At 43.6% G+C, this 19,599-nt stretch overlaps 1 pseudogene; it reads left to right on the top strand.

Annotated features, from left to right (window-relative positions):
* The first annotated feature begins 12,845 nt into the window (after positions 1 to 12,845).
* Positions 12,846 to 13,372, top strand: LOC109118173 (annotated as a pseudogene).
* The last annotated feature ends 6,227 nt before the right edge of the window (positions 13,373 to 19,599 follow it).

Here is a 19,599-nt window from a genome sequence, read left to right on the forward strand (position 1 = left end):
CGAACCACACTGTGAGCCAAGTAAACCTTTGGTCTTTTACCTGTGCATGCTGGGTATCTTGACTCAGTAATGACAGAAAAGTAACTAAGACACCTCCTTTCATGTTTCACATTTGTAAAAAAGTATGATAAACATTTAAAAAGTTCAATTCCTATGCAGCCCGTCTATTGTAAGAGTTAAACTAAATTCTGCACTTAAATGAGTTGCAATCTGTTAACAGTTTCTGTTATTCCCATCTCCCAGTATTTCTGCCATCACCACAACCATACCCAGCACTGTGTAGTCCTACACATAACACCACACACACACACACACACACACACACACACACACACACACACACACACACCTATTCATGGTTTTCTAGATGCACATCCATCAGCCACTTTATAAATTATTTCATAGTTAACTACTCTCTAACATAGCATATTAGCAACCAAAACCCCTTTATCTTGAAATTCTTTTTCTTTTTCATTCAAACACTATGCATTCCAATTTTTCTCTTCCTCTATTAATCCTTTTTTGTTGTTTTTTGTTTTTCTTCATCTTTGAACTTTCCATTGTTGTAGAGGAGGGGCGTCCCTGGTAATGAAAGTGAGGTAGGCAGGGTATGCTGCTTGCCTGTTGGTCCTGCACTGATTCAGACATTTACCTTACGTGCTCATTTTGACTCCTGGGCAGCGCTAGCAGGCACATGGTGTCAGATTGGATGAGGACGTGCTGTGCTGTTTTCATTGTGCCGAAAGTGCCATAAACATTTCGAGTGGATCCAGAGCATCCAAGTAGCCCTGAAAAGACTCTCACAAAAGAGGACTTCCAGAACGCTTCAGAAATGTCCAAGAACAAAGAACTGAATGTTCCAGGCCAAGAGATTATTTTCGAGGAGATTAATGGCAACGCATTTTTACTGTATTTTATTTTATTTAAATATTCACTGCATTTTTTAACACACCTTATACATTGATATTTTAATTTTTATTGTGTATGACATCTCTTCTTTTAGTCTTAAGATATTTCAGCTCTGATTAACTAGAATCTGTCTGAATTTGGAGAACATAAGGAGTTTCTTAAATCCTAATTGAACTATATATCTGGCTGAGAAGAATCCACTCCCCAAGGTGAATTTATGGAACTTCTAGGTGCTTGATACGATCTATGTTCAGCCTCTATTCTCTAGGGAATGCTAATGGATTATCATACTTGTTATTATCATGGGCTCATCTGTCTGTTTTTCCTTTCTAGGGAGCACTGTCATTTTCTCACTGTTGTTTTCTTGTTTTTTTCTCCCATTTGGACATTCTTTGTTGACAGTGTAATCCAGAAAGCATGTATCTTAAACTAGGCAAGGAGACTTCCTCCGTGGAATATTCATTTTAAACTGAGGAAAATCAATGGGCAAAGATTGGTCCTCATCACAGCAGAAGTTACATGCTAATTAGTTACATGTTTTAGGCATAAAATCATTCCTGTGATTTTTGTTTCTAGTCTTAATGTGGGCCTTGTTTTTTATGCATTTTCAAGGTGTTAGTGTATCTTACTGGTCTGTGGGTGGCCGACATGCTCTCCTGGTAGTGTATAAGTGACTCAGAATAGCACCTCTTACTTGCAAAGAACCAGTCTGATTCAGAATGTTATTATAAATATCCCTGTAAGGCTGTGAGTCCTGTGGAACCTGAGACTTTATGGAGCACAAATAGTTTCACGCCGCTAAAAGTTGCGGCAAAAGTTTATTTGAGGGATGTCGGAGTTAACCATGTTGAAAGAGGAACATGTGTGCAGAGGGAGGCAAAGAAACACAGGAAATACAAAGCATGGTCAAACTGGGTTGCGCAGCAGACAGAGGTGAAAGTGAAGTCCATGGTGGTAGCATTCGGGCTGGGGAAGAGTTCAAGTGAGTCAAGGCCCGTAGAACAGGTCTGGGGAAAGAGAGGTGAACAGGAATCTGGAGATTTAGATTAGGTAATTTTCATGCCTTTCCTCCTACACCTTGTGTTTTGAGTGGGGCAGGATTGGCTTTCCCATCTCAAAGGTTGGGCAGAAGAATTGGACCTTTCTTTATCCTTGTTTACCTATGTAGATCTTCCCCCATTCCTTTTCACTCTGCAGGCTCTTTGCTTCAGGACAAGTCGCCTTTATTGCTCTCTTATTATTCCTCCTTCATCCCTACTCCTCAAGCTTTATATTTACAGTTCTCACGCACATTTGGCTTTAGTTGGTGTTATGATGCATTTTCACGATGTGACCCCATTTACCAATGTCTTCATGGGCCACATGTATTTTTTTAAGCCTAGCATAACTTTTTGTCCTAATTTTTTTTTTTTACCAGAATATATTCTTCCCTTGTTTTGGAAGGTCCGTAGGATGTAAGGGGGGCTGTGCAATGGTGTGTGCTCAGCTTCAGAATGCTTTTAATTAATTTTAGGACTTCCTATTTAGATAGCTACCCCATGCCAGCCTAGAGAATGTGTTTTTTCATTAGTAAGACTGGACGTTAGAGACTGGACATCTGTCCTGTGAGAGGCGGATACATGAGGGAACTGGCAGTGTTGATCAGTAGTAGAGGACTTGCTTAGCAAGTGTGTGGTGTGATCCTCAACACGGGGAAAGAAAAGGCAAAATTTAGGGTTCTGTTCTTTTGGAAAATTTAAAAAAATGTTACAAAGTAGCACACTTCACAAACCTTGAGAAAACAATCCAAAAATTCATTTGGAACCAGAAGAGACCTAGAATAGCAGAAGCAATTCTAGGAAACGGAGACAAAGTACGGGATATCCCAAATCCCAACTTGAAACTATACTACAAAGCTACTATGATAAAAAACAGCTTGGTTCTGGCAAACAAACAGACCCAAGGACCACCGGAACAGATTAGAAGATGCAGAAACAACTCCTGACATACTCAGCTACCTCATCTATGACAAAGGAGCCAACCATCCTCACTGGAGGAAAGACAGTCTCTTTAAGAAACAGTGTTGTAAAAACTGGATTTCAACCTGCCAAAGATTAAAACTAGACCTATATTTCTCACCATGCACTAAACTAAAATTGAGAAGAATTAAAGATTTAAATATTAAAACAGAAACATTAAACTGGCTGGAAGAGAGATTAGGTAGAACTCTTGAAGACACTGGCATAGAAAAAGATTTCATGGACAGAATGTGAGTTGCATGTGAACTAGCACAAATAATCAACAAGTGGGATCTCTTCTTATTACAAAGCTTCTGGGGCAGGGGATGTAGCTCAGTGGTTTGGTGGCCTGCCTTGCAAGCACAAGGACCCGAGTTCAATCTCTGATACAAAAAAAAAAAGCTTGTGCACAGAAAGAGAAACAACCAAGAGTGTGAAGAAACAACCCAAAATGTAGGAAAAAAATTACCAGCTGTCCTCAGATAAAGGTCTATTATCTAGAATATATAAAAAACTTCAAAAAAAATCAGATCTCCCAAATTTAAAGACCCAATCTAAACATGGGCATCTGAAATGAGCAGACACTTCTCAGCCAAAGAAGTCAAAACAGTAAAAATACATATGAAAAATTGTTCAACATCAGTGGTCATTCAAGAGAAGCAGATGAAAACAGCACTGAGATTCCATCTCACCCCACAAAAGAATGGCTGCTAGCAAGAAATCAACCAATAAAAATGCTGGTGGGGCTGTGGGGAGAAAGGAACCCTTCCCCACTGCTAGTGGAAGTATAGACTGGTGCAACCACTGTGGAAATCATTATGGAGATACCTCAAAAAGTACGATTAGAAGTTCCATTTGACCCAACTATCCCTCTGCTGGGTATCTTCCCATAAGAATGAAAAGAACTATACCACAGTGCCATGTTCATATCAGCTCAGTTTGCAATAGCTAAACCTTGGAAACAGCCCAGTTACCCATTAGCTGGAGACTGGATAAAGAAAATGTGTGTGTGTGTGTGTGTGTGTGTGTGTGTGTGTGTGTGTTTTAATAAAATGGTGTACTACTTAGCCATAAAGATTGAGAAACTAGAGGCATTTATGGCTAAAATGGATGCACATTGAGGCCATTCTTGTAAGTGAAATATGTAGGACACACTTGTGTAAATACGGAAGAGTTTCTGTGGTGTGAGAAATTGAAAGTATAAATAAGGATTGAAGTGTATAATAGATAATGTGAAATAGGAAGAAAAGGTGCAGAGTGGAAGGGGAAGTGGGAAAAATAAGGGAAAGTAAGAGGGGAATGGAATTAACATGAGAAAATGAAAAACTGGAAACAAAACCTTTGTAAACAGGAAAGGGTGGAGAGGATGAAAGGAGGGCAGGAAATGGGGAAAAATAAGAACCAAGATACATCATGTAAAGGTGCAAATGTCCAACAATAAACCATTATAGTGCATACCTAAAATTTACCAATAAAATAAAAATAAAGAAAAAATGTTATAAAGAATCCACTTGTCAAAATAGGCTTTGACAGAAAAGTTTATTCCAGTCAACAGTGTCTAAAAATCAGGAGATTCTAGCAGCTAGCTGGGAAAAGCCGAGTTTATCGCACCAGTATGTGGATGCTCTGACTTTCAGAGAGGGACGGTAGCAGCCTGTGGGAGAGATTTCACCCTTGAGAGGGTGGTTAAACACCAGCAGTGAGATCAGCAACTAACCGGGAGGAGACGTGGCCTTGTGTAGGTATTGAGGGATCTGGGTGACGCCTTAGATGCCCCAGGATGGTGTGCACAGGTGCATAGAGAGTCACTGCCCTTCTCAGTGCCACAGGGGTTTATGCTTTGTTTCATGCCTATTTGCCCTATTTACTTGGAAGCCACTGCTGTTTGCTGAGAGCAGCCTGTTTGCTTTGTCCTGTTGGTTTAGGGCAGGCCTGATGAAAAGAAGTGAGCTTTTAGATATGTCATTATTATAAAGTATTTTAAAATGACACACCTTAACAGATACCTCTTCCCTCATTATTAGCAATGAGATTTTTCCATGTTTCTGCTCACATTCACTGGCAGAAAAAGAAACAGAACATTAGTTACAATAAGACATTTCCAGACATTACGAAAATACATACGACTTAAGTACAAATAATGCATTTTTAGAATAAAATCACTTTATGTGAGTGTACCAGAATTCTGAATTTAATGTAATTACGTGCACAAATTTTGGGCTGCTTTTTTTTTCAAATAAGAAATATAAATGCAAAAACTGATATCAGGTTCTTTAGAAGCCACGCTAGCTCCTGAAGCTCCACGTAAAGCTTTCTACGGGATGCACAGCACCCAGTTCGGGCGATGCTACACATGGATTCAATCTATCTCGGGCCTATACAGCGCGTACCAGAAGCTATCTGCTTTTCTGTCAGCGTTCTTGAAAAGGACGGAGATGAATGGTGTGCAGGAAGAGGACCTTGATGGAGATCTTTTCCCTGCTGCATAGAACTGTTCGGAGAACACTCTCCTTCATCTGCTGTTAAGCCTTGTTTGAGTTGAATCCCAAAACATATCGATTTGTGGTCAGTAAGCTGCAAGGCCGGTGGATATTCTGAGAGTACTACCGCACCGTGCTTGTTTCGTTTTGCTGGCTTGGAAGGATAGGACTGGATAAGAGGCTCCGATTATGCTCCGATGCCACCCCTGACAAGTAATTCCTTCCTCCGTTTAGAATTTCATTCATCACTAAAGAACGGAAGAAACATCACCAGTCTGGGCTTCACCATTTTGTAACGACATACTCTGAAAATTCTCTCATTTTCTTGATTTCGACTACTAAAGCTTGCCAGTTGGGGATGTTCGCTCGTCTGTCTCAGGAGGTGGCAGACGGGCTGTGTTGACTCCCTTTGCTCTGCATTGATTGTGTGAAGACCCCAGGGTGGAAAGGTACTCGTGGCTTCGCCACAGCGCCTGCCCACCGCCGGCAGCCCACGTATATTTCAGGTTCATCAAATGAATGCTTACAGAAGTGGGCTAATGGTCACATCTTTATCCTAACAGCTTGCCTTGTGCCCGTATGCTTTTATTGTGTTCTGTTGTACAAAGGCAAAAAGCTTCCGTGGGCGAAGACCAATGTGCTTTTGAGTTCTGAGTTCAGAAACAAAATGCTTATCCGGAAGCCATGCTCCTGCAGGCCGAGGGTGCTGCCCTGCAGAGAGGAGGGGGAGAAATTCAGCTGCTCCCTGGGTCAGCAGGAGAATCGGTGAGCTCTGTACCCTCTCCTCTTCCTCGCGGGGGAAGAGAGTTTCCCTCAGATCTGAGTGCACGTGCAGGTCATGTTTATTCAGTCTGCAGACTGCACTTGTGTGAAGAGCAACCGCGCTTGGCCTGCCCTGTGTCACCCACTGTGAGCTTCTCGGGGGTCCTGGGTCTTTGATTAGAACTAGGTTTCGAAATTTCTCCTCTGGAAAGCATATCTGGTTCCTGTTGATAACAGTGTTAAATTCTTCACATCTCACATTTAAGAGTTCTTTTTTTCTCATCAAAATTTCGCTACGGCTGATTTTTACAGATGACATGGGTTCTGATAGGTGAGGAGCTCAGGTACAGTCCCTGACTGTGTGTTCATGTTGGAGAGCCTTGGGTTGCAAACTAAGCATTTAAAAATGATGGCATCATTATCCCAGCTCTCTCATATTACATTGCCATGGGACATTATTCTGACTATTGTTTACTCCCCTTAGAGATAACAGACAATGGATTTTTTATTGTCAAATAGTTGTAAAATTTGAAGATTTTTCTTTAAATTTCAAAAGCTTCTTTCAGATTCATTCCTTATAAGCACAGGGTCCCTAGTGAGGAACTGTGTGCTGTTCTAGTGACCGCAAACTCAGAAGTGAACGGAGCGCATGTCAGGAAGCTGGCATGAGAGAGATGTTAAGGGCAAAGCACAGTCTGGGAGTAAGAGACCATGGTGGCCGGCCAGAGAGAAGAAAACCAAGTGTGGGGCCCTGGGGGATTTTCTGTGGTGTGGTCTGACCTATGGTTAAGAAGGTTTCTTTGTGGAGCTGCTCTGTGAGCTAAGAGATGTGACACAGAGGGCTGAGCATGCTCGGGTTCACGGAGAGCATCCCCTCGGGTAAGGGACGAGCACGGGAACCCTGCGGGAGGAGCACGAGCTTTGTGGCTGAGGGAGGGAAAGAGGGCCACAGTGAGTCGCCCGCAGAAAGCCAAGGGCACGGTGCCCAAAAGTCGGGGTGCTGGGTGCACAGTTACAATCACATTTGGTTTTATTCGCCCTGCATTATTTCATTTCTGGAGCTTTTCCTGAGTCGACGTGCCGGGATTCCTTTGGCTGGTTTAACCAAAGCACGCCGGTGTTAGATTCAGCAAGCTGACTCAATCTTCTCCACCAAGAAGGGACACTTGCTAATTACTAATATCTTCTCAGAGAACATCCTGTGCGCAAGCAGAGAGGCTGATTTAAGCCCAGAGTGACCGTTTCGGTTGTCAGGATTGATTAACCAAGAGGCTGACCATGGAGATAGCAGACACGGGCAGAAACACAGCCCGAATCTGTCCCCAAGTGGCTGACAGGCTTCGGCCCAGGCTCCGCAGCTCTGAGATCCTCTGAGGCCCAACAGTGCCCCGGGGCTGGCTGTCGCCCCTCCCTACAGGCCCTCTGGTCTTTCACTTCTGCTGGTAACTGGCTTTGGGCTCAGGTACTTGGCTTCCTGACATATCCAAGAAGAAGGCAATGAAAATGTGTGTCTTTGAAGACTCATTTCTAGAGAAGGAAGCGAGATTTTCGCAGCAATGCTTTAAATGTACAAGAGTCCTTACGCTACATACAACAAAGAACAAACATCACTACAGACCCTCGCCCGGTCATCTCATGGACAATTTGGATTCGTATGGTAGTAGCAGGACAGAGGCACATCTTGAGATTCTAAACTATTTGGAGCTAGACTTAGATCCCCCACTCTTCTCTGTTTCTTTCTTTCTGGCCTAGAAAACAAGGATGGAAGATGGGGGAAAAGGGAGAAATCAAGTATAACTCGCAGTTTGGACGTTAGAACCTGGTGAATGGCGGGGATAGTAACTGAGAATGTGAAGTCAGAGAAGCTAGCTAGAAATTCGTATCCTTTTGCTTACCGTATATTTGAAAAAGCCACAGAAAATTTAGAGGGTGATGCCAACTTCAGTAAGTTCTAAATTTGGGGCAAAAATCCAGGGTGAAGGAGAAATATAAATATAACCTCTGAGGCTTCTAGCCTGGTTTGCTGATAAGATGGTATATTTATGGCAAAGCTCCTAAACTTCAAAATTTTCTTTAGGAAGGTCAATTATCTCCTTATTTAATAAGGCAAAATATCTGCAATATGGAGAGAAAAGTTGTCTGCGCAGCCTCCACGCACCCCAAGCATGGCTGAGGTTGGCGCATTGTTCTGCACCCTGATTATCCGTCGATTCCCAGCACACAGGTCCCCTCTGTTATGATTAGGCCAGCTCCTTCCCTGGCTGTCCCATGAGTTTGTAAATTCCTGGCTCCAATCATTTCTGCTTCTTATTGTTATTTCCCCAGCCTGGAAACTCTACAGCAAAAAGTTTCAGCAAACTTTGGAAGATGAGAGACCAGGACGGTCTCCGGAGCAACCTCCGTTATTGGCTGTATGATCTAGGGATCCATGAAACCTTCCAGCTATCATGTGCAAAATGAAGATAGTGATACTTATTCCAGAGGAAGGTGGCAAGAATTAAGTGAGGGAGTGCTTGTGAACACTCAACTCATACCTCGGGTACTCGGTAGATGATAACGTCAATGATTACTGTTGAGCGTCCCTTACCTTTCCGGAGGCTGAAGTCACCGGTCAAGGTCCAGCGTGTGGAGCTCCTTGCAGACTTTCTAAGCTTGGCCAACGCTATGACTGAAAGCAACTGCAACCCTCATGGAGCTCTGCTGAAAGGAAGGGAAAACAACAACGGCAAATATCCAAGGACAGGACAACAAAGAGCAGTGGGTGCTCTGAGGCTGCCTGGGCCACTCTAAGAGTCCTCACTTCCCTGGCTGCAAACTCCCCAATTCCTTCATGTAGCTTTGCCAACTTTCCGACTTCTCTGTGCCCACGCAATTCTCTGTTCTGGAAGCGTTTCTCTGCCCCCCAAACTGAGCTGTCTCAATCTGATTTTGACTTTATTTTCTGCTCTGTAGACTGGTTATATTCACACCTCGAATAACTTCATTGTTCATTCAGCATAGGCAAATGATTTGCTCAGGCCCTGGACTACATCGACTCCACTTTTTCATGGGATGAAATCTCCATAGTTTTCTCTTACCTTGATTCTAACTGTTTTTCTTCTCTGAACTCTTTCTCTTACAGCTATAAATTGCTTGTATATACTCTCGATTCCAAATATGTACGTCTAGCCCGGTCTTCTCCCCTGAGCTACAGGCTCACATGTCCAGCGGTGCACTTACACCTCCCAGCACCTCCATCACTGCAGGATAACTAACATTTCTTGTGGGGGTGCCCTACAGATTATGCTCAAAGCAGGTTGTGAGGAGTTAAACCTGCAATCGGCTTGTTTTGTGAAGTGAATCTGGCCAAAGCCTATATACTGAGGTCAGAGTGACTCCCACCCAAATTCCATTCTCAACATTAAAGCCTTTTTACTAAAAAAAAAAAAAATGTTAATTATTAACTACAGCCTATATTTTGTCTGCTCTGTTCCTAATTCAAGAATGCTTTGTCTCTGCCTTTAAAGCCTTGCCTATCGTCTCTCCATGTAGCCCCTTTACCTCAATCTAACTACGATGTCACTGGTAAATTTCCGTGGCTCTGGATGTTCAGGGCCTTTGCTTGTTCAAGTCTCTGCCTGCACAAGCACTGGTCATCCTGGCTCCCCACATCTGTCTCTGAGCCAGAGAATGGGATCTGCAGCGGGGTCTCTGGTGATTTCTAACCTGAATTATTGCATGCAATGTCTCACTGGCTTCCCAGCTTTACTTCTGGATCCTAAGATTATTTATGATCCCTAGACCTTTGGACCAATCTTTGTAAAGTGTAACTCAGCCTAATTCAGCCTGCTGATTCCTGCGCTCAAAGCTCTCCACTGGCACCTCTTGTCATGCACATGGGAGCTGTGTTCTTCCAACCCTTTGTAAAATCCATAAGGCTGAAGTCTCTCCCCTTCACTTACTACTTCATTGCTGTTCACTTTGGTTCATTCTTCCTTTGCTTCACTGATTTCTTTGCCTGACTTTTCACAGACCAGACATGAGCATTCTCAGAGTGTCTGTGCCCACTTTTCCTTTTGTTTGCATTCTTTTCCTAAACAGTCATACCCTTCTCTCCTTGATCTTGAGTCCTTCCCTTATAGGTTACCCTCTCTGTGAGGTTTTCCTTCACCATTTTATCTAAAATTGTAAGTCTCTCCTTGATTTTCTTGAGCCCTTCACTTACAGATGACCCTCTCTGTGAGGCTTTCCTTCACCATTTCCTCTAAAATTGTAATCTCTCCACCCTGTACTCTCTAACCGTGCCCCCTACTTTATTTTAATTCAGAGCATTTCCAGTGGTGATGTACTACACATCTTGTTTATTACCACATTGGCTGATGGGTTCTCTTCTCTCTCAGAAAAATATAAACTTAACAAGGCCAATATTTCTGATTGTTCCATTCATTGCTGTTTTCTCAGGACCTAGGGAAGTCCTGGTATTTGGTGGCACTTGATACTAAATAAAATAGAATGAATCAGTACATCAATGAACAAATAAAATGGAAGTTTGTCCTGTTTTTGTTTGGTTGCTATGTGGGACAATCACAGAGAAGAAAAGGTTGTATATAAGCATTTTATAATTTCTGAATTTTTATATTTCATATCATCTGTTCTTTCTGGCCCCTGATATTCTCCCCATTTGGCCTTTGAACCCACATCACATAGCAGAGCCCAAAGGATGGTAGGCTTTGAAATAAAGACTCTCTTCATCATTAGTAGCTTTTTCTCATTTTCTCCAAATATTGCTTTTCAGGTCTTCTGCACTTCCTTTTCCTATAGCCTTCCTCTCTTCCCATCTGAGACACTTCTTACTTCAAAAGTGAATCTATTTGTGAGCTCTTGCTTCATGAAAAAAAAAACAAAACAATTTCCCCTAGTAATCTGATTTCTGACAATAGTAGTTACAGGGTATTTCTTCTCTTCCCACCATTGTTTCTTTCCCTTGAAATGATTTCTTGTTTTCCCTTTTTGGTTTCTATCCTTGATGTTATAAATTTTGCTGCTTTTATTATGATTTTTGTTGTTTTCTGAGACAGAATTATGCTATATTGCCCAGGATGGTCATGAATTCTGGTGCTCAAATGATTCTCCTGCCTCAGCCTCCTGAGAGCAGGGGCTCCAGGCGTGCATACTGGCTACTGGCTGTTTCTTCTTATTACAGAGTAGGTAGAGGCTTTGAAGCATCCATGGGAAATTCACTTTCAAGTGTGAATATCTGTCAGCTTTTCCCCTTGGTGTCTTCTTGTTTTTCATCAACATTCCCTGCTCGATGGCTGCATTCTTTGAACTCAGTGTGTTGAGGAGGCTGGAGAGCTCCCCGTCCAGTTTGTGGACGGCTCTTATCCCTAGTTTCCAGCATAGCCACCAGCCATTTCTGAGCTGGAAGCCTCAGGTCTGGAGGATAAATGACTTCACGCACGCAGAGATCAGTGGGTTGCAGCACCCTCACCAGCACTTCCAGGTTCCCACCTCGCCAGCTTCCAAAGTGCACGTCACCAACTTCTGAGTCTCAGATGCGGTGACTCAAGTGTGATCGATTCCCTCTTAGAGTTCTTTACGTGGATCGGTGCATACAGGAGCCGTGTCTGTACCCTTCTGTACCGTTCCCTTCTCAGTGCGGCCCAGCAGACTGTGTGGAGCTGCCCAGGTTCTGGAGGTGAACTGCCTTGCTTCACATCCTGCCTCTACCACTTACGCTGTGATCTTGGGTGGCCTTCTAGGGTCCTCTTCACCTGCCCACTGCAGGCAATCATGTATGTGGGTCATAATAACCCAGAGGACTACTTCAACACGCAAGGGCCTTACAGAAGCACCCAGTGTATATTAGATGCTAGGTCTCTTATAAAACGGAGTTTTCTAAAATTTGCAATTGGTCAGCTGCAGTTGTACCTTCTCCTTACTTTTTTTGGAATTAAGTATTCATCTCCATTACTGTATTATTAATTCATTGATATTTGGGGAGTACATGGGTGCTACACGTGCATATTTCATATCCTATAATTAACTCTGGTCCAATAATGCAACCCTCAGCTCTCCTCTAGCCCTCCTGTTTCAGGGGAGTAGCTGAGCACCCACTTTGGTGGTCTGTGGGGCACATGTATACTTTCTGGAGATGCCTTATTTCCTATCCGCTTTTCAGAAACTGCTGTCCTATTACTGGGTCCTATTGCTTGTGAGCAAGCACCTCTGATCAGATTGCTCTAGACTTCCTATGCCCAGGTCAGTGGTGCTGACCCTACAACGTGAGGGCCACTGTGGGTATGCACAAGAGCCGAGTCACCCCAGACCTTGAAAGTGGGCAGCTAAAGTATTTCCAAATCTAAAAATGCATTTAGAAAATTCTACATTTACGGAACCAGCCTACAGGCCATCAGGAAATCTACAAGGAATTTTCTAGCCTAGCAGCTGCTGCAAAGGAGAACTTAGTAACAGATTTTTACAGTTCCCGAAAGATGGAGACAACCCTGTGCTTTCTTACTTCTCCGGATAAAGCCAGATTTGAAGAACTTCATTTCTCCTGCTTACACTGGTGAGATTTTGGAAATCTGGAAACGGAGCTATTGGATTTCAAGAAAGCTCTATCTGGCAGGCTTCCGCGAGGAGGAGACGGTCTCCTCCGCCCCAAGGCGGTGTCTCAGGGGCTGTGAGCCAAGGACCATCCATACCAACGCAACAGATGGAGCACACGTGGACACCGAGGGCCTGGACAGCAGGGATCCTGGCGCTGAAGCGGATTAATAAGGAACTTAGTGCTTGGTCCGTGATCCTCCCTCGCATGATCTGCAGGCCCAGTTGAAGATGACGTGTTCCACGGGCACGCCAGTTAGGGACCCAACCACAGCGCATGTCCAGGCGGCATATTCTTTTTGACAGTTCATTTTCCTGCAGTCGATCCCTCCACACCACCTGAGGGTGCATTTACAACAAGAATGTGTCACCCAGTGTTAACAGCAATGCAGCATTTCTCTCCGTATTCTCAGATCACTGTGGTCTCCTGCTTTTACTATGTCTAAAGTTCTTTTATCCACTTGTTCACTGCTGTATGATCCAACCCCAGATGACCCCCTAGTGCCGGAGATTGTGAGGACCTCTACAGCAGACAGAGACAAGTACAACAGGAGAGCTTGAGAACCGACTCAGCAGTATGCCGTGCGATGCTGCCTTAAAATCAGAATAACCTGCATCGTCGCTGGAATACACTAAATCAGTTCCTTTTGTATTTTCTTTTCCAGCTGCTCCCCTATCAGACTTCATCTTTTTACATTTTATGTTTTGTTTACCTCTCTCCATTCATTCCACGCTCATCTGAGAAGACTTAAGTCCTTCCAGTTTTGGACAATAACTGCTTTTAGAAACTGTGAAGTAGTTCCAAGGGAACAGTTGCCCAAGAGTCAGAATATTTTTAGAAAATGGAGCATGTGTATTATGTGGCCAATGTCTTCACTCTAACTTGATTATGAGACTTAAACCATTCTCACAGCTCTAACCACTGAAGAAGCCAGCTGAGGGGGGCGGTGGATGCTCGGTTGTCAAGGAAGCAGCATTATTCTAGCAGCCTCCATTCTTGTGAAGCCTTCCACTGGTAGAGATTTGAGGTTTACACTCATAACTGATGTGGCTGGAGAATTGGTATTGAATTTATAGCATCAGCAGAACAGAAAATGTGATGTGTTTTATGCATGTCAGTAAAGGTATGACCTGTTCTTGTTCTTCAGAGAATGGAAATTGGAACTCAAACACCCTTTGTATTCCAAAATAGGGTCTCAAAACCTCTTGTAATTTTCATTTAAATTGTTAGGAGGCTTGGAGGTATTAGTTAATCTATCTTCCAATACACTGTTTAATATAGCACTGAGCGAATGATGTAGTCGTCAGTGGATGAGTGTTCAACTAATAGCTCTGCTAGTAATTGATTTATTTTTCTTTAATAAAGTTGAATAAACCAAATGACAACAACAAAAAGAAGCTCTATTTGGAAAAATAAGTTCTATGCCTTGCATGCAGCACTAGAGAAAACACAGTATGAAGGGAGGACAAAGGAAAACACAGCTCTGAAAATATAATCCATAAAGTGTGGAATTCTCTACTAAATAATTTTAAGTCAATGAAAGCACTTGAGATTGCTTTTCTCACTTTGTTTGGATTGTCTTATGCTTGTGATCAGCTATTTCCAGCTTTGAATTAAGTATATTAAATCTGAAACAAGAAATGGACTAGCAGGTGACCTGAACGCTGCACGGGTTGCTCTTGAACTAACAAAGTACGAGCCAACGTTTGCAAATTATCAGAGTGCACACAACAACAAAGATCACACTAACTGCAAACACACGCAGAATGCAATCTTTTACCTTTCAATAAAAGGTTGTTTGAATCACTGAAAGCTGTTATTGTGTTTTTCTTTTAAGAGAAAAGATGCTAATGTGGGAATTGTTTTATCTAAACTAAAACCTCAGTGTTCAGATTTAATTGCCTGTCACTGTGTGATAAATAAGTGGGTTTTGGGTTACATTTTGGGGCTCCTCTCTAAAAGGTTCACCATTACTAGCCTCCACTTTGTTCAGCAATTCCAGCCCAAGGAGACATTTTTATTTCTATGTGCTGCAATTTTCAAAGCCTGTGATTTGTCCTGGTCCCTGTGTTCTTGTTGTCTGGGGCCAAATTCCTTTTTCTGCACCTTTTAATATCCCTTTTTTCTGTTAACTGGACCAAGATTAAGAGAAAATGAGTTCTATTTTGTCTTTCCCTTTCTATTTCTCCCCAAACTTCCACTCCCACTTTCATTTTTGACTGCTTTTCTTATTCTTTTCCTTCTATAAAGCTAGAAACTGCACCTTGAAGAATAATTTTTTATACTATGACCTAATATCGAACGCATTTATGTTTTATCCCCTGGAAATGGTTTTGAGTGGCGATGCACATGTGAAACATTCAGAATGCAGTATCATTTAGGGAGCTATGACTGTCTTTCTCCTTATGAGGATGTGGGGCATTTTTATGCTTTATACATTAACAAAACATTCCAATTTCATTCTCATTGCACATTAGGCTTCGTGCTCGAAAATGAGAAACCATAATAGGTTTTTATTCATAGTTTACTATAGTGAAAAGGACTGTGAAAATCTCATTTTCATAATCACTTTCTCTTAGCACCATTGCCATTAGTCTCAAATTAAGAAACATAAATGTTTGCTTAGAAATCTTTGTGAACATAATAGGTTTAGGACAGAATGACATCTACTCCTTCTTCCAGTGGGCTTATGGGAGACGAAATCATTCTGAAGTGGATGAAATGATATGGAGATTAGAGCACTCATCTAAATATTTAGGACTGTAAATCTCGGAGGGGTAGAGAGGCACAGAAAGGGGAATGCTGTGATCTGAGCTAAGAGACTTAGTTCTGAGGATGTGGGGCCGGGGATTTAGCTCAGCGGTGCCACTGCCTGCCTCACAAGCCCAAGGTCCTGAGTTCAAACCCTGGTACCAAAAAAATAAATAAATAAAATAAAATAAAAAAGTAAATTAACAAGGGAGTGGAGGCTGCTGGCGGAACCATCAGGTCCTAATCAGGACACACTGCCTCTAGTTTGGTTGCTGTTGGTTACATGTGTGTAGACCGCATGCCAAGTGCTTCTCCCTGCACAGAGGGCAGCCGGATCTTCTGCAACGCTTGAGTAACTCAGAGATCAACTTCTCGGAATCTGTGTTATGGCAGGAGCCAGGGAAGGAAGGAGGGAGAGAAGGAGGCAGGGAAAGAGGGCATTAAGAAGAAAGAAGGGACCAAGAGAAGGAGGGAAGAAGGGAGCCAGGGAAAGAGGGAGGGAGGGAGGGAAGAAATAGATCCCAGGAGAACTAGTTCTTGTTTTCCTATCCCGAGCTCCTTCTTAAGTGCAGAGTTGCTAGTGTCAGGCACACTCCTTTAGCCCACAGTGTAGCAAATTCCCATATGAATTCGGGGTCATGTTGGAAGTCAAACAGAGAAGTGTAGCTTTTAATTTGAGTTTATATGCCCATCATCCATCTTGTAAATCCATAATCAAGATTACAGAGCACATCTATGGATTTTAAGAGATTATAGGACTTTCCATGTAAAAATACATTAAAATAGATGCATCTGTCTATCATTCTTAACGTTATTATCTGACCATTGTTGGAGATTGATCTCATTTTATCATGTCTCTCTTGGTTACCTTTATGAGTTCACATGTTATGCTCCACTGGACTACAGCAATTCAATTTTATTTTTTTATTAATTATTGTTTGTTGGAAAATGAAGAAGTCCAAAGTTTAGAATACAAATATTTTCATTATTTCTCCTAAATCGTTTCATTTACTTTTTAAAGAAACTCTTCTCATTCAGATCTAGAGAAAAAAACAACTACTTTCATAAATAATTCTTGAGAAGGAGGCCTCTGACATGCAGGGAAGCCACAAGATGATGTGCTTATGGATTTTCCGTTTCTCTGGATGGATTTTAAGGAATATTGAAAAACAGCCCTTGTCAAGACCCAGAGAAGCCTTCTATCAAAATGTTGGATGTTTCTTCCAAACATGCTGGGCCAGGAATTCTGTAGCACCCGGTGAAATGGGCCCGTCCTGCGCCTTGTGGGACGGCTGAGCCTGCCACGTACTGCAGCCAAGTATGTCAGCTTTTGGGCTTTGCCACCGTGACTCTAACCTCTGAAAATGTGTGAAATGTGACAGACAGAAAGACACATCATTATTTTATTTTATTTTTTAAATCCCAAAGACTCAAAAGAGTAAAGCCCAAGAGCTGTCCACATTGCTCCTGCCCGGAAGCCCGACTGCCTGGGCCTGGGCCTGGGCCCGGGCGGGAAGCTTGGCTGTGGATGGCATCAGACGGGCTCCTGTCAGGGCTGGACATGGTGTGCCCTGAAGGGTGCACTGCTAATGTCACCTAGAAAGAAAATCATTGAGTTTGGTGTGCTGTGGTGAAGGCAGAAATGCTTGTGGAAGGAAAGGGTTACAATTTCGGTGTCTGCAGAGGTGTTGGACAGGCTCGACACGCACCAGGGGCAAGGTTTTAATTCCACTGCGGGAATAACCCTGGCTTGAAGATCTTCTTCATGGTGCGCAGCTGACCAGCTAAAGGATCTTGTTACCCGCTGAGAAGGAAAGGGGTGTGCTTTGCGGCATGTGTGTTATCCTGGGTGACCCCGCCCAGACCATATGCAAGAACATAGGAGGAAATGTAGACAGGCAGAAGAAAATACTCACCAGTTCTCTGACGTCTCTGTACTTTGTCAGTCAATCAGATACATCCCGTTCTCCAAATCCTTACGCTATATTTATTGATTTGTTTCTGCTAGTTTTACTGGACTGGGTCTCCTCAGCAGTGACTCAGCCACTGGCCATCCAGTTATCGAGATTACCCCTAACTGGTCCATGAGGTGACACCTTGAGCCAGCAAGACTCAGCTGTGGAAGGCGAAAGCCAGGCAACCCGCACACTGCAAGGTGGTCAGTTCCTAGGGCTTGGGGTAAGGACTCTTTCCAAGCTGACATGTAAGATCACTGCGGGTTTCTGTCTATCCACTCCCCACCCCTGTCACCAGACCAGGCTCCCAAAGGCCGCACAGGCTGCCCTGCGGATGCCTCTGATGCTGGCCGAGGCCTTCTCCCCAGGCAGCCCTGGAAGTCACAGGTGGAGAAAGGAGGACTAATCTTCTGTTCACTTAGGCGCCCTCGGTGTCATGGCCCAAGTCAGACTGCGTCAAGAGGAGAGGCCAGTGCAACTCCGAGGTGTTCAGGGAACACAGATAACCAGGAACCAGTTCTACTTTGCCATTTGTCTGCCACTGAAAACAGTTGCAGGTTTCACTGCCTGTGTGTGGAAGCTATGGAGTAGTGGAATTTCTGTATTAGAACTACTTTCCTGAGCAAAAATAATACTAAGCCCTAGAAAGATAAATAGTTATGAAATTCCCTTGAAGGGTAAGGCTCTGAATTGAGTTCATGGCTTGGATCGCACACACCATCCTCGGACCCTGTCTTCGATATGGGCTGTGCTCTTTTTTTGGGTCCATATCAGGGCCAGGCAAAGTTTGGAAGTTCAGCCTCATGAGACTAGATCCCGGGGCAGGGTTCAGCCTGGTCCCTGATGTGTGTGGTGCTGGCTCCGTCCTTACTGGGGCTTCCCAAATCCATCACTGCCTCTTGGGAATCAAAATTTCAACTTCCAACAAGAAGTTGTGTTATTTTTCTTGCATGGCTTTCCACACACCTCTTTCCCCCCTATACTCAGTTGAAGTTCTTGTTAACTCCCCACTGGATTACTAAACTCCTGTAAAGGCATTGCTCACTTTCCAAATTTCTGTCTTTGATGTTCTGTTTTCCTAGTCTTCCTATTGATTTGGGGCTTTGTAGACCTTGGCTACTGGACCCTTGCCAACAAACAGATCAAACATAAGTATCTGTCTGCAGACTTTTGATCCTTTTAGCTTATCACTTTGCTTTCTAACATTTTTTCCCTTTCGTATTGGTTGTCGTGACTTCCCTCCTGGTAAGCTCACACTTCCTTTGCTTTTCTGGGCTTTCCTGCTGGATCTGTCCCCAAGTTTTCTTCTAAGCCTCAGGGAAATTATTTGTTTCTCACTTTTCTGCCTCTCCTTCTACTTCTCTCCCCTGAGCCATCTCAGTGAAATTTAATGGTAGCGCTTTGTAAGAAGAGCACTGAGAGCAAGATTGCAATGGCTGAAGAAAGGCAAGCGGCAAGAAGCTTGTAAACCACAATGCTTTCCCACTTCCCTTCAGATAGCACTGATCCTGTGTGGGATTCTCCCCATGCCATCTGCCACAGTTACAGTCTCAGCCTTACTAGTTTCAGATTTCTCTCTTCATACTTTCTCCTAATAAGAAATGAATAAAACAATATTTCCAATTCAGAATCCTGTCCGAGGTGCTTATGCTCTAGAGAAGGTGGAAGGTGGACAGTTCGCATCAGAGAACAGCAATGGGCCCCGTTGAGGCTGTGAGGGACTAACTCCCAGCACAGGAGGCATCGGTGCTGGAGACTGGGGTGAGAGATCCAGTCAGCCTGTGGGAAGAATATCCGGTCCCACTCGCTGTGCGTGTTTCCTAGACAGAGGAAGCACGACAACCCCTTGGAGGGGGCGCATAGTGCAAAAGGCTACAGGGAGAGGCATGTGCTGGGCCTGAAGAGCGAGGGCTGAGGGAAGATGGAGGGCTACAGGGGAGGTGGTGTCTTCGGGAAGACATAGCGTGTGCTGGATCAGCAGTTGCTGTGGTCTGTGCCTGGCAGGTCCAGTGAGGGCGTATGTTACATTCTAGCTCCCAGCCTGGTGCTACCGGGAGGAGGGAGGAGCTACTGGGAGGAAGCTTGTCATTAGGGCACAACTCTGAAAGGGACTTTGGGACGCCGGTCCCCCTCTCTTCCTTTTATTCAGTTTTGGC

The sequence above is a fragment of the Fukomys damarensis genome, unplaced genomic scaffold, assembly GCF_012274545.1.
Source record: "Fukomys damarensis isolate Sample0158 unplaced genomic scaffold, DMR_v1.0_HiC HiC_scaffold_38, whole genome shotgun sequence".
Lineage (NCBI taxonomy): Eukaryota > Metazoa > Chordata > Mammalia > Rodentia > Bathyergidae > Fukomys > Fukomys damarensis.